Source organism: Pezoporus wallicus, unplaced genomic scaffold, assembly GCF_028554395.1.
Source record: "Pezoporus wallicus isolate ANWC-B61680 ecotype Strahan unplaced genomic scaffold, APGP_CSIRO_Pwel_v1 contig_8817, whole genome shotgun sequence".
In the NCBI taxonomy this organism is placed as follows: domain Eukaryota; kingdom Metazoa; phylum Chordata; class Aves; order Psittaciformes; family Psittacidae; genus Pezoporus; species Pezoporus wallicus.
This window is the reverse complement of record NW_026635247.1, coordinates 118,253-142,845: the sequence shown is the minus strand read 5'-3', so window position 1 is coordinate 142,845 and position 24,593 is coordinate 118,253. Positions and strand designations below refer to the sequence as shown.

General features: G+C 47.3%; 1 long non-coding RNA gene across 2 annotated transcripts in view; it reads right to left on the bottom strand.

Annotated features, from left to right (window-relative positions):
• Nucleotides 1–21,400: 21,400 nt before the first annotated feature.
• LOC130601459 (uncharacterized) overlaps nucleotides 21,401–24,593 on the bottom strand; it is an 86,345-nt gene continuing 83,152 nt past the window's right edge. Inside the window, exon 9 of one of the 2 annotated variants that reach the window (XR_008972681.1) lies at nucleotides 21,401–22,315. This is a non-coding gene — a long non-coding RNA (uncharacterized LOC130601459). Of the gene's footprint in view, nucleotides 22,316–23,796; nucleotides 24,007–24,593 lie in introns of those variants that run through there. The other variant, XR_008972685.1, reaches the window with a different exon arrangement.

The window sequence follows — 24,593 nt, the reverse complement described above, 5'->3', positions numbered from 1 at the left end:
ATGCACCCATCCAGCTGGCAGCAGCGAGGTAACCCACCTCTGGGGTAAGGGAAGTGCCAATGCAGCCTCTCTTTGCCTGCAGCCCTTAGAAACACTGATTTAAACAAGCCAGAGGAGATCTCTTGTCTTTCTCCCTCCTTGTTCCGGGAACACATCTTCCTTGGTCCAAGTTTGGTCAGAGGTTAGACTGGGAGAGCAGCAGCTTGCCTGGGAGCAATCCTTCCTGCATGCAGACACAGATTGACAGATTTCCAGCCAACAGGTCATGTATCAAAGTTCTACTTCTCCATGCTGCTAAAGCAAACCTTCCTGTGACAAATGCCTCCCTTTACACTGCTGTGATGTCTGTTACAGTGAAACCCAGATCCGCCTTGAACCCACCAGCACAGGAACTGCCCTCTCCCTGGTCCAGCATCCTTCCTCTCTCATCCCCCTTTTCACTGCCAACACCTTGTGCTCCTCACCAGCCTCTACTCGCGTTTGCCCCTTCCATGATTTCATCCCAAGTGGGTGGTGAGTTTGCTCCCCCCCCCTGCGAGCAGCCTCTTCCCAACAGCTCCTGGGATCCCTGCCAGCTCCACTCCACCCACTGCTTCTCCTGCTGAAGCAAAACCATGCAGCTCCTGATGCTTCCCGGGACAAAGGCAGCATCGCATGTCTGCTGGGGTGGCTTGGGAAGGGGAGCTGCTGAGCACCCGTTTAGGTATGAGCTAGGCACGAGCCCCCCTCTATCCTTCACCCCAGCACTTCCCACCTCCATTGCCCCATGCATCCCTGCAGCCGAAGGGATGCCCTGGCTTTCCTCCTGTTGTTGAAGTGACTTCTGAAGAACACTGCAAACCCAAACTACATTTGCAAACAGCGGTGTGGATCCAATACTAAATGAAAACTGGCATCTACCTAGCTATCCATCTATTCATCATCTATCTATCCATCATCTATGTATCTATCTATCTAGTTACTCCTATTTAAGAGTAGGCAATTCAAAAGTAACCTAGCACAGGTTGCCAAGAGAAGCTGTGGCTGCCCCATCCCTGGCATGCATCCATCTATCTCTATCCACTTACCTATGGGTTACTCCTATTCAAGCATAGGTGATTTGTGGTTAGGTGCTGGCACAGGGTGCCCAGAGAAGCTGTAGCTGCCCCATCCCTGGCAGTGTTCAAGGGCAGGTTGGACTCAGGGGCTTGGAGCAAGCTGCTCTAGTGGAAGGTGTCCCTGCCTGTGGCAGGGGTTGGGACTGGATGAGCTTTAAGGTCCCTTCCAACACAAACCAGGCTGGCATTCTATGATGAGCCAACTGGTCCCACGGCTTCAGAGACTGTGCAGCTCAACAGCACCCTGCAAAGCAGATGTGATTCGGATTTCCAAACTGTGTTAAACCAGAGCATCAAAGCAGAGCACAGGAGAGGTTCTCAAACGTCTTGGGCTCCTCCCCCCCCTGACCCCGGCTTAGCCACAGTTATAAAAATGCATCTTTTGATGCCATTTCTGGGCTGGCAGCCAGGTTCTGCTGCCACCCTGCACTAACGCAGCGCACGCAAGGACTCGAGTACTTGCTTTTACACTTGCCCTTACCAAACCTTTCCAGCAGTCTGGTCCCTCAGGCCTGTTTACACTGGGGGTGGGGGGGAAGTCAGAGCTCAGCAACAGCACCAGAAAAACTCCAGCATCGCCAATGAACATTTTGGGGTGGTGACAAAGCAAGCCCTGCTCTGGTAGTGCCCGTGGGAAGGCTGGATTGTGCGTTAGTCATGGGTGTCTTAGCATTACCAGGCTCATCTCAGCTACAACGTGGGGGGTTTCTACCATTGTTCCACTTAGAAGCTCCCCAATGGGAATGTTGAAACATCGAAATCTGCACGTTCACATGTACTGAAAGCAAATGGTTGGACTTGATCTTAAAAGGTCTTTTCCAACCTAGTTTGTGCTTCTGTGATTCTCTTCCTATTATGAACACTTGCGCTGTGATTTCGGCTCTCACACTGCGAAGTCTTCACATGACAGCTTATTTGAAAGCCTGGGAATCCATGATAATTTCCATTAATTTCCTGAGAAATACACCTTTCCCTGATGCATTTCTTGAGCAGGTTCTGATCTCTGAGGATTTGGCACCTTTCAGCCCCAAAAGAAATGCCTTGGGCTGATTTCCCGTCAGCCCCAGGCAGTTCTAGCAAGGCAGAAGTATTTGGGACACTATCCAGGCTGCTCCACAGGAACGACAGGCAAAACTAGTAATTAAATAATGGCAAAATCCAAGGGAGAAAATCACTTTGTGGCCATCCAGAAGCTGTTAAAGCACTGGCCACCTCACCTGTGCTTACAGCTTTACAACTGCCAGGCTGGTTTAGAATCACAGAATAGAAACATAGAATGGTTTGGGTTGGAAGGGACCTTAAGATCATCCAGTTCCAACCCCCCTGCCATGGGCAGGGACACCTCACACTAAACCATGGCACCCAAGGCCTCATCCAACCTGGTCTTGAACACCGCCAGGGTGTTCACAACCTCCCTGGGCAACCCATTCCAGTGCCTCATCACAACTTGCAAAGTGGCATTTGAGCACCTTCCAAGTAAACCCATTAATTATATATTAATCCATTTTGCATTAACCCCCCCCATGCAGTGATGTGATGATAGCTGAAAAAGTGAGGATGTCAGAAGGAAATGCTGCACATCCCCATGCGATGTCCATGCTCTGCAGTGCCAGGGACTGCTTGGAAACCCGTACCACAGCCAGCTGCTCCAGGCTGTGTCAGGCTTTACAGGCTGGCATCCAGGCAGAGAGATGCAGGGCTTGACATGTTCATAGAATCACAGAATAGTTTGGGTTGGAAAGGGACTTAATATCATCCAGTTCCAGGGATGCCTCACACTACACCATGCAACCCAAGACTGTGCAATCTGGCCTTGAACACTGCCCCTGCTTTGAAAGGTAGAGCCCAAAGCAATCTCTGCAGCAATCCTATTAAGAGTGCTAGCACTGGGATACTGACCTCAAATCCTCAGGATTCCAAAGTTCACCTCTCCTTTTTGTGGCAAGTGCCCATTAAAATCCCCTCTTTTGACACAAAGAGGAACTGGTTTCATGGACCTTCCAACACTGAAGCCAAGTCACCTCCTGCCACAGCTGCTTCTCCAGAAACCTTGGGAAGAGACAGACCATGATGCTGAGAAGGCAGCACTGATACAAGCTGCGCTTAAGACAACTCCATGGGGTAATATGGGCAGGAGAGCAGGCAGCTCCACATCTCACCTTCATCTGTTGTAGCAAAGCAAGACAAGAGCAAGAAAGTCATAGGGAAAGGTTATGTTGCCTCTGATTTCAAGGAGCTGAATGGGAATAGCTTCTGGGCAAAGGTCTGTGATCATTACACTGACAGAACATGCAGGAGGACCCTCTTTCCTGCTCAAAAACAGAGGCAGGAGCATGGAACTGGTCCAGCTTCAGGCCTGGAATCTAAAGTTCTGCTTGTTACAAGGGGAGATGCATTTCCAGCATGATGGAGAACAGGAGCCACCAGTCTGATGAACCTCATGTTAGCAAACAGGACAGGCTGCCTTGAATGACACACGGGAACAGAAAACCTCTTGTGTATGCAGGTAGCATAACTAAACTTGCTTTGCTGTTTGCTTCATTGCCCTCACTGTAACTGATTTACCAGAGGAGATACCTAGAAATCATAGCACTGTTTCTGTCAGGATTACCCCAACAAGCAAGAATTTGCTCTCTCCAGGCATCTTTAAATCGCTGTGAGCTTTAACAGCAATTTAAAGGCTGTTTCACAGCACAGCAAAGCTCTGCCAACACAAGCCTCTGCTGCTTCATCCTTAGCAAAGGCCCCAGCTGGACACAGCCACACCACCCGGATCCACTGTCCTTGCTGCCCATTACAGCACTAGAAATGCATGTGAGGACACTTCAGCTCCTTCCCCAGCAGGTTATTCTGGGCTGCCAAGCCCCAAACAGGCTTCAACAAACCAGGAAGCATCTTGTAGAATATCACAGTCTTATTTCCTCCTCGTCTCTCTTTTGTAATCACGTTACACTGCATGCGTCATCAATGCAAGGATGAGGATGCTGTGCATCGGTTCTGACCCTCCATGTATTGACCAAGAACACAAAGCAGCTCACCATCAGCGTCATCCCACGCTCCTACTCAACATCAGCAGGGCATTTGCCTCTCCAGATTCCCAGTATATGATGGATTTCACAGAACATCCTCCCACAGAAGCAAGACCTGATATTATGATGCAAGCTCACAGAAGTTTCAGACAAATTAATGGGACAATTGAAATTTAGGATCTCCATGGCAAAATAAATTGGTTTAATGCCTCATTAATAGCAAAGGGGTACACTGGAAGACATTCCCAAAGTATTCTGTGTCAGATTTCCCAGTATATACCATCCTTCTCTCCCTCTTATCCCACCATCAAACACCTCTTATGTTAGTCCGGAACAGATTCTGGGGGGAGAAGCAGCTGACTTCCATCAATTTCTGCCTTAGTCCAAGTATTTATTTCAATTCCACATCATTCCAGAAGACTGGCAACTCAACAAACTCTGCTGACCATGAAGCAATCCCCTTGCACATTACATTCGGTGTTGCTGCAGGGCATCAAACAGCAGCATGGAGGGGACCTGCAAACAAACAGGGTGAGTGTAATACTGTGGTACATGAGCATCACTGTGAGACTGGTGCCATTCCCACAATCAATGCCATGCATCCAAACCTGCTCTGTGAATGTCTTCTGGTAGCTTTGAAAAGACCAAGAGCTGGGAACAAACAGGATCAAACCAAGGAACCCATTACCTCTGCTTTTCTCCTCCTCATAAATACATATCACAGAACCCCAGACTGGTTTGGGTTGGAAGGGACCTTAAAGCTCCTCCAGCTCCAATCCCTGCCATGGGCAGGGACCCCTTCCACTAGAGCAGCTTGCTCCAAGCCCCTGTGTCCAACCTGGCCTTGAACACTGCCAGGGATGGGGCAGCCACAGCTTCTCTGGGCACCCTGGGCCAGCGCCTCAGCACCCTCACAGGGAAGAGCTTCTCCCTAAGAGCTCATCTCAGTCTCCCCTCGGGCAGGTTAAAGCCATTCCCCTTGGCCTGGCCCTACAGGCCCTTGGCCAAAGCCCCTCTCCAGCTTTCCTGCAGCCCCTTTAGGCACTGGAGCTGCTCTAAGGTCTCCCCTTCAGGAGCCTTCTCTTCTCCAGGCTGACCCAGCCCAGCTCTCTCAGCCTGGCTCCAGAGCAGAGCTGCTCCAGCCCTCACAGCATCTCCGTGGCCTCCTCTGCACTCACTCCAACAGCTCCACGTCCCTCTTTTACACCGAAACATTTCTGTTCATGAAGCACTTTTCTTCCTTCTTTCCCACATTCTCTCCCTTCTTTCCCCCGTTGCTGCATGAGCGATTTGACATGGAAGAGGACAAAACCCTCTAAGCACAGGGATGCACAAGCAACAGTACTCACGTCTGAAAAGCCTTTCACAACATCCAAGCACTTGGCAGCTCCATTGCTCCTTGCTATATGGCACAAAGAGAGAACATTACTACAGCTTAAACCCTTCTTACCTGTCAGCAATTGCAGTTTCAATAAGCTGGTGCTGTGGGATCACTTTGCAACTGGTTCTTCACACAAGAAACCATTTAAGCAATGGTCTGTATGGGAGCTACTTAAGCAGTGCATGTACTTCTAATACTATGTATAGCTCGTAACCTCAACAAGACCAGCCCCCCTAAAATATGTATGTGGGCAGGTGTCAGCTCTCTGCATCACTCTGCAAAAACACATCCTGCCAGTCATGCTGTATTCGCAGGATTTTCATCATGTCTAGATTAAGGGCTAACCTACAGCCTTTTGTACCAAACACAGTGCTACCCACTTCCCAGAGCTACACCTATAAAAGGCAGGCAGATCCTGAGGGTGGATTTCGGAAATGGATGGAAGTGAGAGACTTAGAAAGAGGCCATGAGCTTTCCATATGAAGACCCTTTTGGTTGGTGATTATCTGATCCCTTCTTAGTTAAAAAGATACACGACTAATGGGAGCATCCCTGGCAGTGCTCAAGGCCAGGCTGGACAGAGCCTTGGGTGACACGGTCTAGTGTGAGGTGTCCCTGCTCATGGCAGGGGGTTGGAACTAGGTGATCTTAAGGTCCTTTCCAACCCACACCATTCTATGATTCTATAAACCAGTGAAGAGACAGAGCAGAGGGGAAGAGAAAGACAGATTTGCTGCCAGTAACCAACCACAACCTTAGAAATGCCCCAAAATGCTCAAAAGCTGCTCCGGTTGTTTCCAGCCTGTAGCTGTTTCTGAGTTACCCCACATGGAATAGTGGGGGAAGTCTCATCACCAGTCTGTTTTCACCAGCACATCTAGGAAAATAGCCCCTGCTAGAGGGATGCTTTGCTGCAGGTTGGTCTCTGTTCTTAGCTCCCAGAAAGCTGGATGAAGTACAACAAGCTGGTCAAAGGATGAGTTTCAGGAATGATCTTCATGAGTAAGGAGATCCTGCTGCAACTGGGGACAAGAGCCACACTTTGACACCCCGCCTATGGCCAGTTGTGTTTGGAGAGCTGAAATTCCAGAGGAAACTTCTTAGGAAGGCCTTGGGAAGATGACTCTGGTGTTCTGCGGCTCACACTGTGAAGGGTGGAAGAGAGGAGAATGCAAAAAGCTCTCGGGCTGGCAATGAAACCTTTGACAAGATCTCACTTTCAGCATGTCCAGAGAACAGTAACAGGAGATAGGAAGGTTTCCTGATGCCATCTTTGTATTTCCTCATACCTCATGGGTGGATCATTAAACCAACAGGGTGAGTTTCTTTGCTTTTCAGTTCACACTGACAATTCTCATCGGGAAAACCATCTCCCTTTACCTCCACTCAGTCCTGTGTGGCTTTCCAAACCGTTCCACCTTTAGACAGACAACCTAAATCAAGACCTTGTGTTACATGTTTTACATACTCTATCTACCAAAGATTGTCTTGTCTCCTAGGAAAAACCTCCAGCTATACAAAAGCACCTAAACCCGTAGTATTTCTGCATTGAGCAACTCAGTTCACTAAAGAAACACATTGTTTTCAGTCCTATTAAAGATCGCCTCTGGAGCCTGATGTATAAAAGTCACAAGGAGCAATTCCCCCATCACTATAACCGATTTCAAATGGTGCTAGAAAATATTATTGACTCTGAACACCAAAAGAAATCAGTCATCCTCTAAAGGGGTTACTGAGATCTGCAAGGAGGAAGAGTTAAAATGCTGGAGAGTGTTTTACACTGGAGGCTCCCCAAATACTTTGAAGTGTTAATGAATTAGTTCTGTGGCATCATTCACTGAAGAGTATTATAAATACTGTTAAAATAAAGGTTTAGAAAGTGAAAACTTTCAACATCAATCATCAGCTACAAACAGCTTTTAATAGGGAAAAGCCAATCTGAAACACGGACACCATGAGAAACCATTCACAGTCCAGTTCTCACACATGCTGGTGCTGGCCATGTCCATCCACTGCAATGAGCATATCCAGCCTCAATACTGGTAAGTTGAGTCACACAACATAAATAAGCATATTCAGATCTGCCAAACACGCCACAATGAAAAAGCAAACACAGCACGGATGTCGAGAGCACCCAAAACTCTAGTGCTTAAATTTAACATCATCTGCTTTAAATTCTATTGTGTGTCTTGTATGATACAAGGTATTTACAAGGGAGGTAAAGAACTAACAGAAAATGATCTGTGTAAGGCTGAAACAGGTTTTGAGTTGAAAAGCAAGTGGAGCAGATGAAGTTCTCTTCCTTATCCCTCCCCACAGTGTTTGTACTAGATTTACATTAACATTTGCATTAACATCTTCAGTTCTGTGTTGCAATTCTGTATTACACTTCCTCGCACTGTTCACACCTCGTAAGCCCTTCTCCATTCCCAAAGCTATGGCTCACCACCTATAAACACTATAAACATGCTGATGGCCAGCAGTATTTTACAGCAGAGATTCAAAGCATGCATTGCATTGCTCTCCTTAGGGTCACCATGGCCACAGACCCTGCAGTCCCAGCCTGCTGAGGAACGTAGTTTGGTGGTGGAGCCAACTGTCACAGCAGAAGCACCCAAGGAAGATCTTCACCTCCTCTTCTTTCCCATCAAGGCCTCTGAGGATCCCTTTGGCTGATGAAGGCAGGCATTCTTCCTCCAAGAACACTGATTTCAAATGGTGCTAGACAATGAATAGTTAAATCTAAACCACCATATGAAACCAGCTTCCTGAGGGAGCTTATTTCCAGCTGGGATGATATTCCTGAAACAATAAATAGGAAATGCCACAGAAGAATACCTATCCATGTTGGGGTTTTTATTCTTCCTATTAAATAGCTGATGCTTTTTTCCTTATTTTTACCCTTGATTTGAGTCATTATTTCTGTTTTCTATTACAGTGCTACCAATAGGAACAGAATTGCTTGCAGCAGAGTGGCTCTGAAGCCTTTAGTCAGACAAGCTTGGAGAACATGTACAAGCACTTCACGAGAAAAGCAGGACCTTCATCCCACTTTTATTACTGTCTCCTATTAAAACACTGCGAATCCATTCGGGAAGCACGGCTCCAAACTCCCTCTAGTGACAGCGAAAGGACGCGTGAAAGGCCTCCTGTAACACAGCTTATTTTTAAAAGCAGCAGCGTGCGACAGAAGCTCCGTATTAATGCTGAGATGTTGAATATTCCTCCTAAAGGGCAGCCCACCTGCCTCCCCTCACCGAGGTGGCTCTTTGCACCGTGAGAGAAAAGCATGTGCCCAAAAGCCTCACGTTAGGGACCGCATTAATTGCAGACTCCCCAGATCTGGCACTTACCACCTGGTCCCAGCACCACTTCCAAGAAGTCTGACACAGGCTTTTTTCCTGGAAGTCTGCTACTGAAACCATTGGCTCCCTTCAAACAGATGTTTTTTTTTCTTGTGGATAACCTCCCTGTGACTCCTCCTCTGAGCTGGCAGCACAAATGCACCCCGATCGCATCTGCAGAACTGCAGGCTGTGGGGGGGCTCAGGCTGATGTGTTCCCTGCATCCCAGCCTCCCAGCGAGGAACACAGCGCCAGGAGCAGCGCTGCACCGCAGGCACAGCATGTGTCGCCACGGCAGAGGGGGGCACAAGGAAACCACGTGCCCCAGGAGGGTGTCCAACACCACGGCTTGAAGGAAAACAACCAAAGCAAGCAGGCTGAGCCTCGGAACACAGGCAAGTCGCTTCGGTTACTGGAAGAGCTCTGACCATGCCAGGCCACATCAGCGCTGGATTTAGGCTGCAGCTATCCTGTCCAGAACGTGTCTGTGTGGAGCCGAGCAGGCAGGAAGCAGCTTGGCTGGGAGCAGCAGGGCTGAGCTGTGCTTGTGCCCATCTCCCAGGCTCTGTCCCCAGCAGACAGCTCGCTGGGAATATGCCATAAGGAACACGAATGCTTTAGCGTGGCTAAAAGAAAGCAGCTTCAAAGGGCGGGCAGGACTGAACTGTTTCCTCCAGCCATTCAACAGCCTCACACTTTACCTTGCTGGAGTGTGCTGAAGAAGAGTGAAGCACCTTACTTTTCCCCTCTTACACTCAGTGCGCACTGTACCTGCCCCGGAAGTCCTGTGAAGGCTGGTTTCAGTTGATTACAACCATCACCCAAGGTGAACCACTCTGTGGTCTCCTAAAGACAGCCAAACATCCTCCAACTCCTTCTCTTCAGGGGGCAGAAACCATGTGAAAAACCTAACTCTGGAGGTTTCATTAGCTACAGAGCTGCATCTCCCTTTCCATTTACCACAATGATAGTAAAAACAACCAGCTTAGACTAGAAACCCAACTGCTAGATGGCTGAAGATAGAGAAGAGAGATCTCAAACTAGTGTGGACAGTTCCCATGAGGGTATCTGTCAACAGCACAGCTACCACATGCCTCTCCAAGAAAATCTTCATGAGAACATCCAAGAAACCTGAGATCCATCTGGCAAACCAGGAAAGCAACGACGCTTCCCCCCCAGCATCTTCCCTGGACAAGACAAGGCTAAATCCTGCTGCTCCATCTGCTCCTGTGCAGCTGCATTCGTGGGGCACATTGGATCCGAAGCCAGGGTCCAGCTGTACGGATCTGTCTTTTCCACAAGCCCTAGAAGGGGTGCAGACAACAGCATCTCTGACTATGCAGGGAGCAGATCCTTCCCTTTAATATCATTTGCACTTTTGAAGAAAGCTTCTTTCAAAACTTGTAATAACTCTGCATGTTTCTAGAACACAGATAATGAGAAACACTCTCATATTAGGGCTGTAAACTGTCATTTCTAAATTGGAAAAGCAAATGAACTGCAGATAGAGAGCTATTGTACTTCTCTGAGATGCCTCCTCCTAATTAGGTCCTGCAAGTCTTAGAAGATGAATTCAGATCTTGAACTGCTCTGTCCTTCCTTCATTTAATGATGAGGAAAGCTGAGAGCAATCTTCTCGTTTAACTGTAAGGGAAGAAGAGGAACAGCAGAGATAATGTCTTTATATCTATGTGAGAGCTTGGGAAACAGCAAGAATTCATAGACTTGGATGCAAGTTTTTGCTCCCAATTACATTTGTGTGCCTGTAGTTACATCTAACACTGCTCCGCAATCTTCCAGAGATGACACGGCAGTGACTTAAGCCCTGATCTTAAATCCTTCGTAATTCACATGTTTTTATTTGACATTGATGGGATTACTTACACGAGGCAAGTTTTATCTGTGATTAAAGCACTGTGAGATCAGAGTTTACGATGGCTTAGTTTTGCTGCTGAATAATTCTCATGATTCACAGGTGGTTTCGCTGCATGCAAATGCCTACCAGGTAACCAGCCCTCTCTCTTCCAGGGATGAATCCCTGCTGTTAAGCACTCGGAATAATATGTAACTGTGATCCCATCTTTAACTGCAAATGACAACCGTGGGCACTTTATCATGTTAATCAGATATAATCAGAGAGAACATCTATTGGTCGCAACGCAGAAAGACTCCCAACGGGACTAATGATCCTGTAGGAAACCCAGACAAAGTCCTACTGCTTCCTTTCCATGCTCTGCCATAACAGGAGCTGCCTAAATGGGTTTTGTTAGAGCTTTACTTATGACAGCTTTACAATCCATCTCTGACAGGCTGAAAGACCCAGTCAGCCTGTAATTTGCTGACAATAGCCCGCGAGTAGGTTATGTCTGACAAACCATTCCACTTATTGTAACTTCTGAAATTCCTTTCCCTTCTCCTTTAATAACACGTGGAGCCAAGGGGAGATGACAGACTGACATCTCTGCAGAGAGCCTCTGCTTCAGGGCCATGGCTCTAGCATGGGAAGTGCCCGTGTGAACATCCTGCTGAACCGTGTATCTCATTTATGAGCTGCTGCAGACACCCAACAGCACGACGAAGATGGAGGAGCCACTGAGATATTATCTGTCAGCTGAAAAAGCAATTAATACGGACTGCAGTGAGGAAGAACTGCCTAGCAAGGGAGAAACGGAGGCTGTGAAGTCAGCTACAGATGTCTTTAAGGGATTTCTTCGCTTGGTCATTTTCAACTTGAACTTAAAACCGCAGCTATTGGGGAAAAGCTGCTTCATCCTTTAGTTTTCTGCACCATCAATTCCCCCGGCGTTTTCACCACCAGCTTAATAAATACCAACTACCAAGAGAGCTCATCCGCTCTGTCATTTGTCTGTTTTTTTTTCTGTTGTTCCCTTCACTAAACAAGCAGGAAAAGTGTTTTTAATTTGCAAGGCTCAATAAATACCTCCTGCGTTTGCCAGGACTTTATTGACATTCATGGCTGTCCACAAAGCTGACTGACTGCTCACAGACATGGCTTATCTCCTGAAGGAGAAAAAAACCCCTCAAACCTGCCCAAGCAAGATGTTAATCCTTCTTAATAAAACGAAATGAAATGAAAAGCAGTAGCTCAATAAGTAAGACTGTGGATAGTGAAAGCCCTTCAGCCAGGGTATGGTCCCAGAGCAGATCTCTGTTGACAGCAACACTGGGACAGCCTCCAGCATTCGCTGCTGCCTCTGATGCTGCAGTCAGCATCACCTTCAGTTCTACTGACACAACTGCCCATGGGCTGTGCTGTGCGCAAGGTCATCCAAATCATTCCAATTCAAAAGAAAAACCTCACAAGTGCTCCTTTCCTTGACTGAGGCTATTTGCAGTCATCTGGTTTTCCACACAGTCAGGGAAGAGACAGCACCGCACTGCTGCTGAGCTGAAAATGAACGGCTGGGAGTAGGCAGAAACTTATTAAGCTGGCACTAGCAAAAGACATGAACTGTGGAATTACACCTTGGATAGCATCAAATCCCATCTCTCTTGCTCAGCTGGTCATAAGGAGTTGAGATGAGTTTCAGCCTGCCATGAAACACAGCTCTTGAACTTTGATGAGGAAATCAATACACTGAACTTGGGAGATTCTTCCTCGAGTTTTACTTGGGTTTTATGAAAGACCCAACTTTCCCAACCTCTTGCATTAAAGGTTTTCTCACCAAACAATTCTGTCATCTTCAAACTGACAACATGCAAGAAACGGTCAAAGCCTCCCCAGATGGAATTCAGTATGATGAGAAGGTCTGCGGTGGCTTCACATAAGCAGGCAAGAAAAGACACTTGGGTCATCTGGGATGAAACGAATGACATGACAAACCACCACTGCCAGGACTTGCTATGCTGATGATGGTACTTCACACATCCCTTCCCTTCTGTGCTTTCTTTAGCTGGACTGAAAAGAGCTACTGAGTTAGAGATGAGGGCAATGTTCCTCTGGCACAAGCAAATAGCCCTCAAATGAAGCCAGGCTGAGAGAGTTGGGGTTGTTCAACCCAGAGAAGAGAAGGCTCCTTAAGGGGAGACCTTGTTGTGTGGTCTTTCAGTTCTTAAAAGGGGTCTATGAGAAAGATGGGAAGAGACTTTTTAGCAGGGCCTGTTGTGGCAGGATGAGGGGTCACGGTTTTACACTGAAAGAGAGGAGATTCAGGCTGGATGTGAGGAAAAATTCTTTACAATGAGGGTGGTGAAACGCTGGCAGAGGTTGCCCAGAGAGGAGGTGGATGCCCCATCCCTGGGGACATTCAATGGATGTGGTTCTGGGCAACCAGGTCTAGTTGAAGATGTCCCTGCTCACTGCAGGAGGTTGGAACTAAATGAGCTTTGAAGGTCCCTTCCAACCCAAACTCTTCTGTGATTCCCTGATTCCCCACTGGTGAAACATCCCATTATGTATGCACAATAAACTGATCTTTTTAATTGCAGAAGCTTCTGAAAGCTTCCAGCAGGAAAGCTCTCATGGTTACAAGGTATTAGAACACCAGCTGATGCCAGGGAGGGACACAGATGTGCTGTACCTCAGACAAAACAGCCTCCACAAGGTACAATTTTCTCCGTGTGCTTCTGGAACAATTCATTATCAACAGGTTTTGTCCTCAGAATCTGGAAGACAAAAATACCAGAAGCTGTTTGAATCAGTCCCCTCTTTGAGTTGTTCTACAAAGAGATAAATTAAAACACAACTTTGGAATAGTTCTTTTCCTCCACTCTCTTAAAACAGGTTTTTAGCCAGTTACAGCTCCTCACAATCTGCACCAATGTCAGTGCATCTATAGTCAAAACAGGCCATCAAGTTTTACCGTGAACCCCGCTACTACAATAAAGGTATCATGCCCTTGTGGAAGGAGTAATTTTCAATCAGAGCTTCAAAATCCATGGCAAGAAATTGCTGTTTCTGTTTCATACAGAGGTGTATGTGCAGATAACTCCTTGTAATACATCCAAACGGCCTACAAACCTCTTGGTAGACCTCGAGGTGCGGTACACTTACGCACTAATGCCCTGGCAGTGGTGAGTCCCCATGCCACGAGGAGATAATTCTTTGTGGAGGAAGCAGCTGTAAAGAGCAGGTGGCAGACAGAGGATCATGGAGCGCGTAGAGCAACATCCTTGCCGTACAAGTTGTGTCAGATTTACTCCGAGCTCTGTTTTGAAACCGCTTCAGGCTGATTTGGGGGATTATTAGGGAACAGAACTAAAAATAGAAAAGCAGGCTTAACTCCTGGGAAAAAAACACTATCCTGTTTTTGTGACAAAGGCTTCGCTGTATGAATTATGCATCACTGAAAACTGACTTCAGCTCGTGTGGAAGGAGGGAGAGCTCAGCGCATCCAAATTCAAGCACAACGGCGCAAGCTGCACTGCAGGGAACTACAGGCAGTCCTGTACGAACAGCATCCACTGGAGTATCTCACCCTGCTGTTTAAAAGCCCGAGTATTCTTTTGTGTTCTTTGGGAGAATCTGAGGCAGAAACCAGCAAAATAACCTGCTCGCTTCTTGAAATCAGCCTCCATCGAACGCCGAACAGGCTACTGAAGCCATAAGGAAGCAGGAGTAGTCTGGCTCCAGCCTCGCCGCTATTTCTGTCCATGTTCCTCGCTGTGCCCATCACCATAGCAGCTGACTGCTCTTCTGTCAAACACCAATCTTTGGGACGACACGGGCAGGAACACAGAGGGGTTTTTCCCCCCCCAGGGGGAGCATGATTTGCTGCATAAGCCAGCAGATGTTACCCTGCAAAAGTCAGACAGGACACCCGTAATGAACAACAGCAGTTCCTTGATGTTCCCTAAGACGTTAGCGCAGTAGCCACCCACAACAAAACTCACTGTTGCTTGTCTATGTCTTAACACTCTAAAACCATTTATGTTTTCATTCCCACTGCTGTCTTACATATGCAAGAGTATCTCACAGGGATCTGGGAGGAAAACTGATCATCATTTAGGAAAGAAAGGAAAGATTTCTTCAGCTTGAAATACTTCTTCTGACTGAAAGCTTTTGCAATCTGAAGGATGAGCATCCTTTTTAGAAACCACCCTGGCAATGCAGTGTTATATGAATTTCAACAGAAGCACTAATCCCAGCGCTCAACAGAAACGCCCCTGTCATGGAGCACTCACAAACCAGACCTGCTGTTCGTGTCCTTGCGCCATGCATCGTATCACATCCACTCCTGGCTCTACAAAGTGAGCTCTTAAACCCAGGCGCCTGTAACTGTTTTGCCTCTCTGCTTATCTGGATTCATTTCTATCACTACATAAATGATGGTGTTAGTTTGTCAAAGGGTGATAGGTGACATGGAAAGAATTGGTCTTACATATAGCTTAAAAATAACAATAAACACATATGAAAATGTTTATTCCGTTGTATTTCTCCTCTGGTATAATATAAACTCAAATTCTGACTGCTTTGAATGATTGAAAAGGTAGGGAAATTAAACTGATTGCATAGACAATACGGACAAGCAATTAAGAGAGGTAGGCTGAGGGACTTGGGGGGTTCAGTGTGAAGCTGATGGCTCCCTCCAACTGCCTGAGAGGAGGATGGAGCCAGGAGGGGCTGGGCTCTGCTCCCAAGGAACAAGGGATGGGACAAGAGGAAACGGCCTCAAGCTGCACCAGGGCAGGTTTAGATGGAGCTGAGGAACAATTCCTGCCCCAGAGGGTGCTCAGGCATTGGAACAGGCTGCCCAGGGCAGGGCTGCAGTCACCGTCCCTGCAAGTGTTCACACAGCGTGGAGACGAGGCCTCAGTGCCGTGGGTTAGTGGTAGCCTTGGCAGTGCTGGGAAGGGTTGGACTGGATGAGCTTGAAGGGCTTTTCCAACCTGTCTGATTCTATGATTCTAACTGTGGTTGTTTTTAAGGCCATATCAATTCCCACGCCTCACAAACAGACTGCAGAGGAGCTTCTAGCTGAAGACAAATACTCTTTACCACTCCCATCGTCTATGACACTGCAAAAACACCCCAAACCCAAGCCAGAAATATTTACAGAGCAAAACAAAGCCCCCTTGAACTCTCTGCTGTGCTGAGGCAGCAAAGAATCAAAAATGAAATCTTACAAGATAACCACTTCCTACACTCCGGTGCTGCAGGGCGACAAACATAAGATACGCCAGCTCTATTGACACAACATGCTGCACAGCGGGGAACATAATCAATGCAGAGAGAGAATATTCCATCAATTTACTGGAAACAGCAATTATTTACCTTTCAGTTTGCATATATTTATAAACAGGTTTTCCTCTCAAACAATATGTTCCTTTGGCATATGCAAGGTTCTCCCATGAGATCAGCACCTGGAATTTATAAAGTGGTTTATTTAAATGCCTCATTTGCCTAATATGCGTGTAATACCATTTTTGTAATGCTTCCCATAGAATCCCAGCCTGGTTTGGGTTGGAAGGGACCTTAAAGCTCCTTCAGTTCCAACCCCTGCCACGGGCAGGCACACCTTCCACTAGAGCAGCTTGCTCCAAGCCCCTGTGTCCAACCTGGCCTTGAACACTGCCAGGGATGGGGCAGCCACAGCTTCTCTGGGCAAAGATCTTTGTAAATCTTCACCTATAGATTTCAGGGACTGACCAATGCCCCTTAAGTTGTGCTAGAGACTGGAAAGGCCAGGAGATGAGAAGGATCTTCACTGCACATTGGGCAAGGCACACCTGGATCAACTGGCAGCGCTGGAATTGATTCCATCCACCCGACCATGCACAGCTTCGAGTATTTATTGATCCTTACTCCTGAACCCCTTTTACTACTCAGTTCATGTATTTGATTACTGTCACAGGACAAACACATCATCAGGATAAAAACAGGGTGCTGAGGCGCTGGCACAGGGTGCCCAGAGAAGCTGTGGCTGCCCCATCCCTGGCAGTGTTCAAGGCCAGGTTGGACACAGGGGCTTGGAGCAAGCTGCTCTAGTGGAAGGTGTCCCTGCCCATGGCAGGGGTTGGAGCTGGAGGAGCCTTAAGGTCCCTTCCAACACAAACCATTCTATGAGTCTGATTTGCTTTCCCAGGTACTTCTAAGGGAGGCACTGTAAAACCACTGTAGCAGTGCAGAGTCCTTGCCATGGACCAAGACACCGATCTAGGAGCTTCACATAAAACAGGATGAAAGGCATTTGGTTTCTAGTTTACTGCCTGAGGCAAGGAAGAATGAAGAGACATAAAAAAAGAGCAAGCATAAGGAATAATGAGACAATAAAATCTGATATAAAGGCAGATGAACAGCCTGATGGCCTATCTCAGCATCACTGCAAGGTCTAGCTCTGAAATAGAGGCTTAAAGAAAGGTATTTTTGTGGCATTTACAAAGGGCTGGCACAGGAGAAAGCTCTTTTCTGCTGAAACCGTTCTGAGCTGCAGCTGATTGCCATCAATTCACGTGTGTGCAGGTTAGGCACACATCTCAGACGAGAAATAAAGTGGTGCACAGAGGTGCAAATACGACACTTGACTGCGCAGGGGTCAGACCTGTGTTTGCAGAGGCAATCTGGCAGAGGGAAGATGCAGAATGTGCGCAGAGAGAATGTCATTGTGTACAAACCACTCACAAAGATCACAGACTCCTGGAATTACAGACACCCAGTCAGGATGGAATCTCGAGCTGGACAATATGATTGATGGTGTGGAATGTTTGCCCAGTGTAAAAGAGATAAGGATTAAGAGCTAGTGCTGACAGCTGGCTAAGAAAAAGCAACTGGAAACGTCAAAGCTTCCAAGGAATTCAGCCTGGAAGTGCTGCAGGATGGAATCACAAAGAACCCCAAGTTGCAAATGAAGGGTGTAACTTCCTAAATGTGGCCATTACCAGCCTAAGGGAAACTAAACCCATAGAAACCCCTAAAGATACAGTGAAGAAGAGGGTTGGCTCTTTATTCTGCCAGCACTCAAGGTTTCCTATTCGCAACAGTCATGATTAAATTAATTCATCAATTACTAAATGAGCTCAGCTAGTCCACGGCGTGTAATTAATCTATTCCACTCTGTTAACAGGCACATCCTGGTGTCGCTCTGTAGTATCTTGTGAGTTCCATTTGATTTATTGGACGTGATGAGAAAAGGGGCACTTGAAGGCAGGAGAAGAAACTGTAACCAAGACATGCAAAACTGAGATAATGCACATCGAATGGTTTGGGTTGGAGAGGACCTTAAGATCATCCAGTTCCAACCCCCTGCCACGGGCAGGGACACCTCACACTAATCCATGTCACCTAAGGCTCTGTCCAACCTGGCCTTGAACACTGCCAGGGATGGAGCATTCACTTCTCTGGGCAACCCATTCCAGTGCCTCACCACCCTCACAGTAAAGAACTTCTTCCTTATCTCCACCCTGAACTTCCCCTGTTTCAGTTTGAACCCATCACATCTTGTCCTATCGCTGCAGTCACTTATGAAGAGAAATCGTAATGCTCTTCCAGTATTTAAAGGGTGGCTACAAAGAAGATTAGAGACTTGCTTTTGACAAGGAGTCACATGGGAAAAATAATGGGCACAAGTTACTCCTGGGGAGATTCCAACTGGACCCAAGAGGAAAACTGTTCACACTGAGGACAATCAGCCACTGGAATAATCTCCCCAGGGAAGTTGTGGATTCCCCAGCGTTGGACACTGTTCAGACTCATCCAGACAGGGTGCTGGGACATCTAGTCTAGGTCATGCTTTGCCTGGAAAGGCTGGACCAGATGATCCCTGAGGTCCCTTCCAACCTGGGGTTTTAGGACTCTATGATAAACAGCAGTAAGTATGCGTCAGGCAGGTCTGCTCCCTGCTCAGCAGGGCTGGCCATTCTGCACTAAGAGCCCTGTGGTTAAAACAGGTCTGAGACGACGGATGCAGGAAAAGTGACATGTGCCAGCCCATGATGGTGTCCCCACAGCCACCTCCCTGCAGCTGGGTTTTCATTCTGTACTCTCCCCTTTCAGTCCACTGCAAATAGTTTCACGGAGAGATTCATTTTTCACGGAACTACTTTGGATTTCTTTGTGGTTTCAGCACCAGCCAAGGAAATTCACTCCAGCTTATCCCCACAACTGTCTAGTGCAGCAACTGGGGAGGTTAAAAGGACAAAATGGTCAAAGTGATGACTGGGGTAATAAAGTATGTGCTGTGTAATGCCAGCTGCAAAGGTCCTCACAAAGTAAGGCTGAATAAAAAGAGGAGTCTTTAAATGTAAAACCTGACAGTTGTTTGAATGCAGTAGGTACATACGTCTGCACGGGATCCACCTTGAGCAGCTTCGCTTGGGCACAAGCGGTGAAGGACACACACCTAGCCAAGAGAGAAATCAGCTGAACCATAACGTTAAGACTACTTAAAGCCCTCATTAGCAGGAAAATGAAGGTCGATGTCCATCAATAGCAAGCCGTAACATTCTTCTTGTATCAGCACAGAACACAGGACTGGAGCTCTGGGGAAGACCCATCCTTCACTCCAAGGGTGATGCAGCGCTGAGCAGTCTGCAGACATCTGCCTCTCCAGTGCCCTTTGCCACCAGAGTGGGAGGCTGCAGGCACCAGACACGTGGCCTGCCTTTGTTTTGCCTAAATTTGGCAGAATTTAGGTGCCTGGAGTCTGAAATGATAAAACTCTCTACTCCGTTACTGCCTGAGCAGCAGCATGTTGTTAGAGCCTGGCATTACCTGCTGCTCATGGTCCTGCATGGAGTGAGGGAACCTGTTTTCTCACCTAGATTCTGCTGCAATCCATTTAGGGAAAAAGCAGACTCAACACCATATAAACCCCCTGAAAGAACCCAAACCCCACCAACATCCATGCCAGCAGCAGAGCTCTTTCCAGAACAAGGGTGCACAGCAGCACTGGTGCTCACTGCCACTGGAGTCAATGAAGCACTAACCCAGGAAGCAGAAGAGCTCCTTTTTATGTCTTCTCAGCCTTTAGCTTCACACAACCCTGGAAAACCAAAGCTGCACAGATCCAACACATGAGGTTGAGCATCCCCTTCAATGGTCACACTGCTTCAGGTAGAACAACCTAAGTTTCCCTGTGCTCACTGCCCTGTATATGCATATCCTCAGAATACTGATGCCCAAACTGTGGTCCAATGCACCACAAATGAGGTCCCTCTGAAGTGCCTCCATTTGTGCTGGTTATTTTGATGCCAAAATAATGATAATTCATCACATCCACACTCCTGCACCTTTTCTAATACCAGAAGTGCCCCCTCAGCCTTGACAGCCTCAATGTGTCCCACACTGCTGGAAACTCGAGCTCTGCTCTGTGATCCAGCACTTCCACAGCATTTCCCAGTTCTGGCTCAGGCAGTGAGTTCCACACCCAAGGGCAAGAATCCAGCACAGAATCATAAACTGGGCATCGATGTGCTTGAAGAAAGAACTCAAAACCAGCTCAGAACTGGGTATTTCAAAAGAGAACGAACGCTGCATGCATAAGGGGACACAGGCAAGCATCTCTCTGATGTGAAGGTTAAAATACACTCTTTTTCCTGTGTTACTGCTGTATTTTCATGGAAAAATGGTAATATTCTGGATTGAAGTCTGTATATGGGGGAAAAAACAAGAATTAAAAGAATTTTGGAAGTGCTTGCACGGATAGGAACAGGGAGAGGAGACAAAACTGATTCAGACTATAGTACAGCACTGAAATAAGACAAGGCATGACTGATGCCGTCTGAGGTACTGTGATTTAAGCAGAACTGTTATGGAGGCTCGTGAATGCTATTACTAATCATTATATCACACTTCACAGATTCCTTACGGATTTCCCTCCTAACAGCCCCTCCTTTAGCTGCCTGATTTGCAAAAGGAATGACAGGAACTTATGCTACAAGGGAGTAATTGTGTCAGGGGGCTGGTGAGGAATATATTCCCTTGCATTCCCAATCTGGAGCAGTCTTGTGTTTGCAGTATTCTCTTACATCAAACTGGAACAGCACTCATCCTGCTTTCAAAGGCTATGAAAGTTACATTAGGCTTCAAGTTGAGATGAGGATAATGTGTGCCCTGTCTGGATGGGACAAGATAGGCTAAAATAGCTGAAATAAGTAAATATGCAAAGTGCACTGTACAGACCTATCCAAGAATGCAGACACAAAGCAGGAAGTCAGAAGTCTGCCAGACAGATTATGAAACTGTGAAAGTTCATTTCAAGCTGTACAATTAAGTCCACAACAAATAGCTCTTTTTCTTCTCCCTAAGTCTACTTCCCTCATTTTCAGTGCCAGTATTACCCATGTATTGCCTTGGACCATTGCCCATAGGGACTGCAGTAACAGGACAAGGGGTAACGGGTTAAAACTTTAAACAGGGGAAGTTTAGGTTGGATATAAGGAGGAAATTCTTTCCTGTGAGGGTGCTGAGGCACTGGAATGGGTTGCCCAGGGAGGTTGTGAATGCTCCATCCCTGGCAGTGTTCCAGGAGAGGCTGGACAGAGCCTTGGGTGAGATGGCTTAGTGTGAGGTGTCCCTGCCCATGGCAGGGGGGTTGGAACTGGATGATCTTAAGGTCCTTTCCAACCCTAACTGTTCTATGATTCTATGAAAACCTTACTTTAAATCTCATCTGTTTAGTACCCCAGATAAGGCAAACGGAGGGGAAGGATTTCCTCCTATCAAACCAATCAGTTTTCTCCCCAAATCACTGCACACTAAAAGGGAGGTGCAGAGCATATCTGCTGCATGACTCCTCCATGGCCAGCAGCACTCTGCTCTTTGCAACGCCCTGTGGGGAAGGCTTCCAACACACTGTGAGTCCTGCACAGCTCCGCCTCTGACCCTTCCTGTCAGGGGCTCCTGAGCAATGGGCTTTATCTCATTAATTCAGTGGTTTTTAGGAAACTACTTTCTCTTGCCAGTTTTGAAACCCAGAGGAATTTTCTAGATGTGCAGTGACAGTGCATGAGTAATAGCTCCCTCATTAAACTACCAGGGAGTCATAAAACAAAACAAATTGTTCAGCTTCCCAGTGTTTTTCCGATCTGCTTTCCCTTTCCAAGCCCTGTAGTGCTCACAAACATCCCAGCTATCTAAGTGACATCATTTAGAGTCAGGATCCTTAAAGGAAACAACATGTCCTTAGCATGTTGCTCAATCCTCTGGTATTATTGCACTCATTTAGTTTTGCTCCGGGGCAGTTTCAAGTTGTTTTGATTTTGGAAATCGAGAGCTAGTTGTGCCCACATGGAATGTGTGCCCCCGAAGTCCATCATCATCATCAAAAGCTCTTCTGGTGCCAGAGAGGGAGCTGTGCTAGGTTTGCTGCTGCCTGGCAGCGCTGGGTATGTCTCTTGTCTTCATGCCAGGTGCTCTTAGTGCCCAGACGCAGGGTGGTGCAGTGCAGGAAGCTGTGATGATGTGGAAGATGAGAACAAACCCTGCTCTCCCACCACGGCAGGGCTTTGCATCTGTTGCCACAGCAGCCATGTGTACTGTTCCTCCTGAGCTTGAAATAGGGCCCTCTGTAAAGAAATGAGATCTTCAGCCCCAGCCTGTGAATACAGCTTTGCTTTATGCTCGCTGCAGGGCAGGCTCAAGTTAAGCCATCATTCTGCACCTATTCAAAACAGAGGGGTGTAGCTGTGCTCCTAGTAACAAATGACAGGACAAGAGGAAACAGCCTCAAGCTGTGCCAGGGGAGGCTTACACTGGAAATTAGGAACAATTTCTTCCTTGAAAGGGTGGTCAGGCACTGGAACAGGATGCCCAGGGAAGAGGTGGACTCACTGTCCCTGGAAGTGTTAAAACCCCATGTAGATGAGGCCCTTAGTGACATAGGTTAGGGGCTTTAAGCAACCTGGTCTAGTGGAAGGTGTCCCTGCCCATAGCAGGGGACTGGAACTGGATGATCTTAAGGTCCTTTCCAACCCAAGCCATTCCAGGATTCCAGGTCTCCTGCATTTCTGTTCAGGATGAACCAGCCTGTATCTGTATGCAGATGTAAATCCCTGCCCAACATAGTACCTACCACTTGAGAAGCTAAGTCCTACAGATGTCGTTTTGTACCCACCTCCATCACTCAGAGTACAGATGGAGTACAGTAACATCAACAGCACAGATAAGAACAGTCCCACATTGTTAACAACAGAAGGAAAAACACCCAACAAAGCAGAACAAGATGCCAAACTCTGATTGATGAACAGGTTTGGGAGTACTTGTATTTAACACTTTGGTAAGACTGCAGAAATGCTACAAACTACCATAGCTGTTAGAAAAATCCTTTCAAAGTGCACTTGTAACCCCCACATTACAGATAGCAAAGGAAGGACTGAATAAAGTCAGTGCAAAGTGACCTGATTTCAGCATTCCGTGTTTCTACTGAAAAATGTGCCTAATTCAGGAAGAATTTAGCTCCTTTTGCCTAAACAAAACCCCAGAGCCGCAGAATGAGAACCATGTCAGACAGCCCTGACATCTCACACCACGGAGATTCAAGTCTGTCTTCTAATGAGCAGCAGAAAGCAAAGGAATGAGATAAAGTGGGAGCTCCAGACCACAGCTCCCAACACTTCTGGCAGAGCGGTGAGGAGAACCATTCAATGGACCAAGCTCACTGACTCTGCAGGTTTCCCCAGGCCAGGGCTAGAAGATGAAACAGCTGAATGCTTCTTCCTTTGTCGAGAGAACTGCTGGCACCTGCTCTCTTGTCTACCTCCAAGTCAATGGACTTGATACGGAGGAAGAATCAGCAGCTTTAAATCCACATCTGAGACAAAGTAGACTGTGGCTGCCCCATCCCTGGCAGCTGTACAGGGCTTGGAGCAAGCTGCTCTAGTGGAAGGTGTCCCTGCCCATGGCAGGGGCTTGGAACTGGATGAGCTTTAAGGTCCCTTCCAACCCAAACCATCCTATGGGTCTATGATTAAAGTAAGCAAGAGACTGCTTGAGCAAAAGAGATCCCAGCCCAGAGCCTCAGGCATGTTCAAGAGCCTCACTACACTGTGAGTTAGGTATTCAAACACCTCTCAGGACACAGGTTGTCAGAACTGGTGTCTTTACATTGACCTATAATTAGCAACAAAGGTGGGAACAACTTGCAGCTTTGCTTGTCACAGCATCCTGAGGAAAGAGTGCAGAGGGACCCATGAGAAACGGGGGTTTTCGTCAGGACTGAAATACGCAGCAGACACCGTGGCAGATGGCATGGGATGAACTGCAAGGGAATTGTAAAGTTCAGTATATTTTAGGGAAGGTTCATTTGAGATCAAGCAATGCAACAGCTTAAGAAATACAGACTAGTGAAGAGAGATGAAAGAGTACTCCAGTTCGTCCTTCTCCTGACACAGAGAGAAGGATGTATGTTCAGTCAGCTAAAGCCTTCATAAATATTTAGACACTTACATTATGGTCACAACTAAAGGCTGGTTGGTACTAACACCCTGGCACCTGCACAAACACACCTAAAGCCAACACTGCCCTGCACAGCTTGCAGTGCAAAGGGCAAGGGAATACTTTGCATTTGTTTAAATGCAAAGAATCCCAGCCTGGTTTGTGTTGGAAGGGACCTTAAAGCTCCTCCAGCTCCAACCCCTGCCACGGGCAGGGACCCCTTCCACTAGAGCAGCTTGCTCCAAGCCCCTGTGTCCAACCTGCCCTTGAACACTGCCAGGGATGGGGCAGCCACAGCTTCTCTGGGCACCCTGTGCCAGCGCCTCAGCACCCTCCCAGGGAAGAGCTTCTGTCTAAGAGCTCAGCTCAGTCTCCCCTCTGGCAGGTTAAAGCCATTCCCCTTGGTCTGTC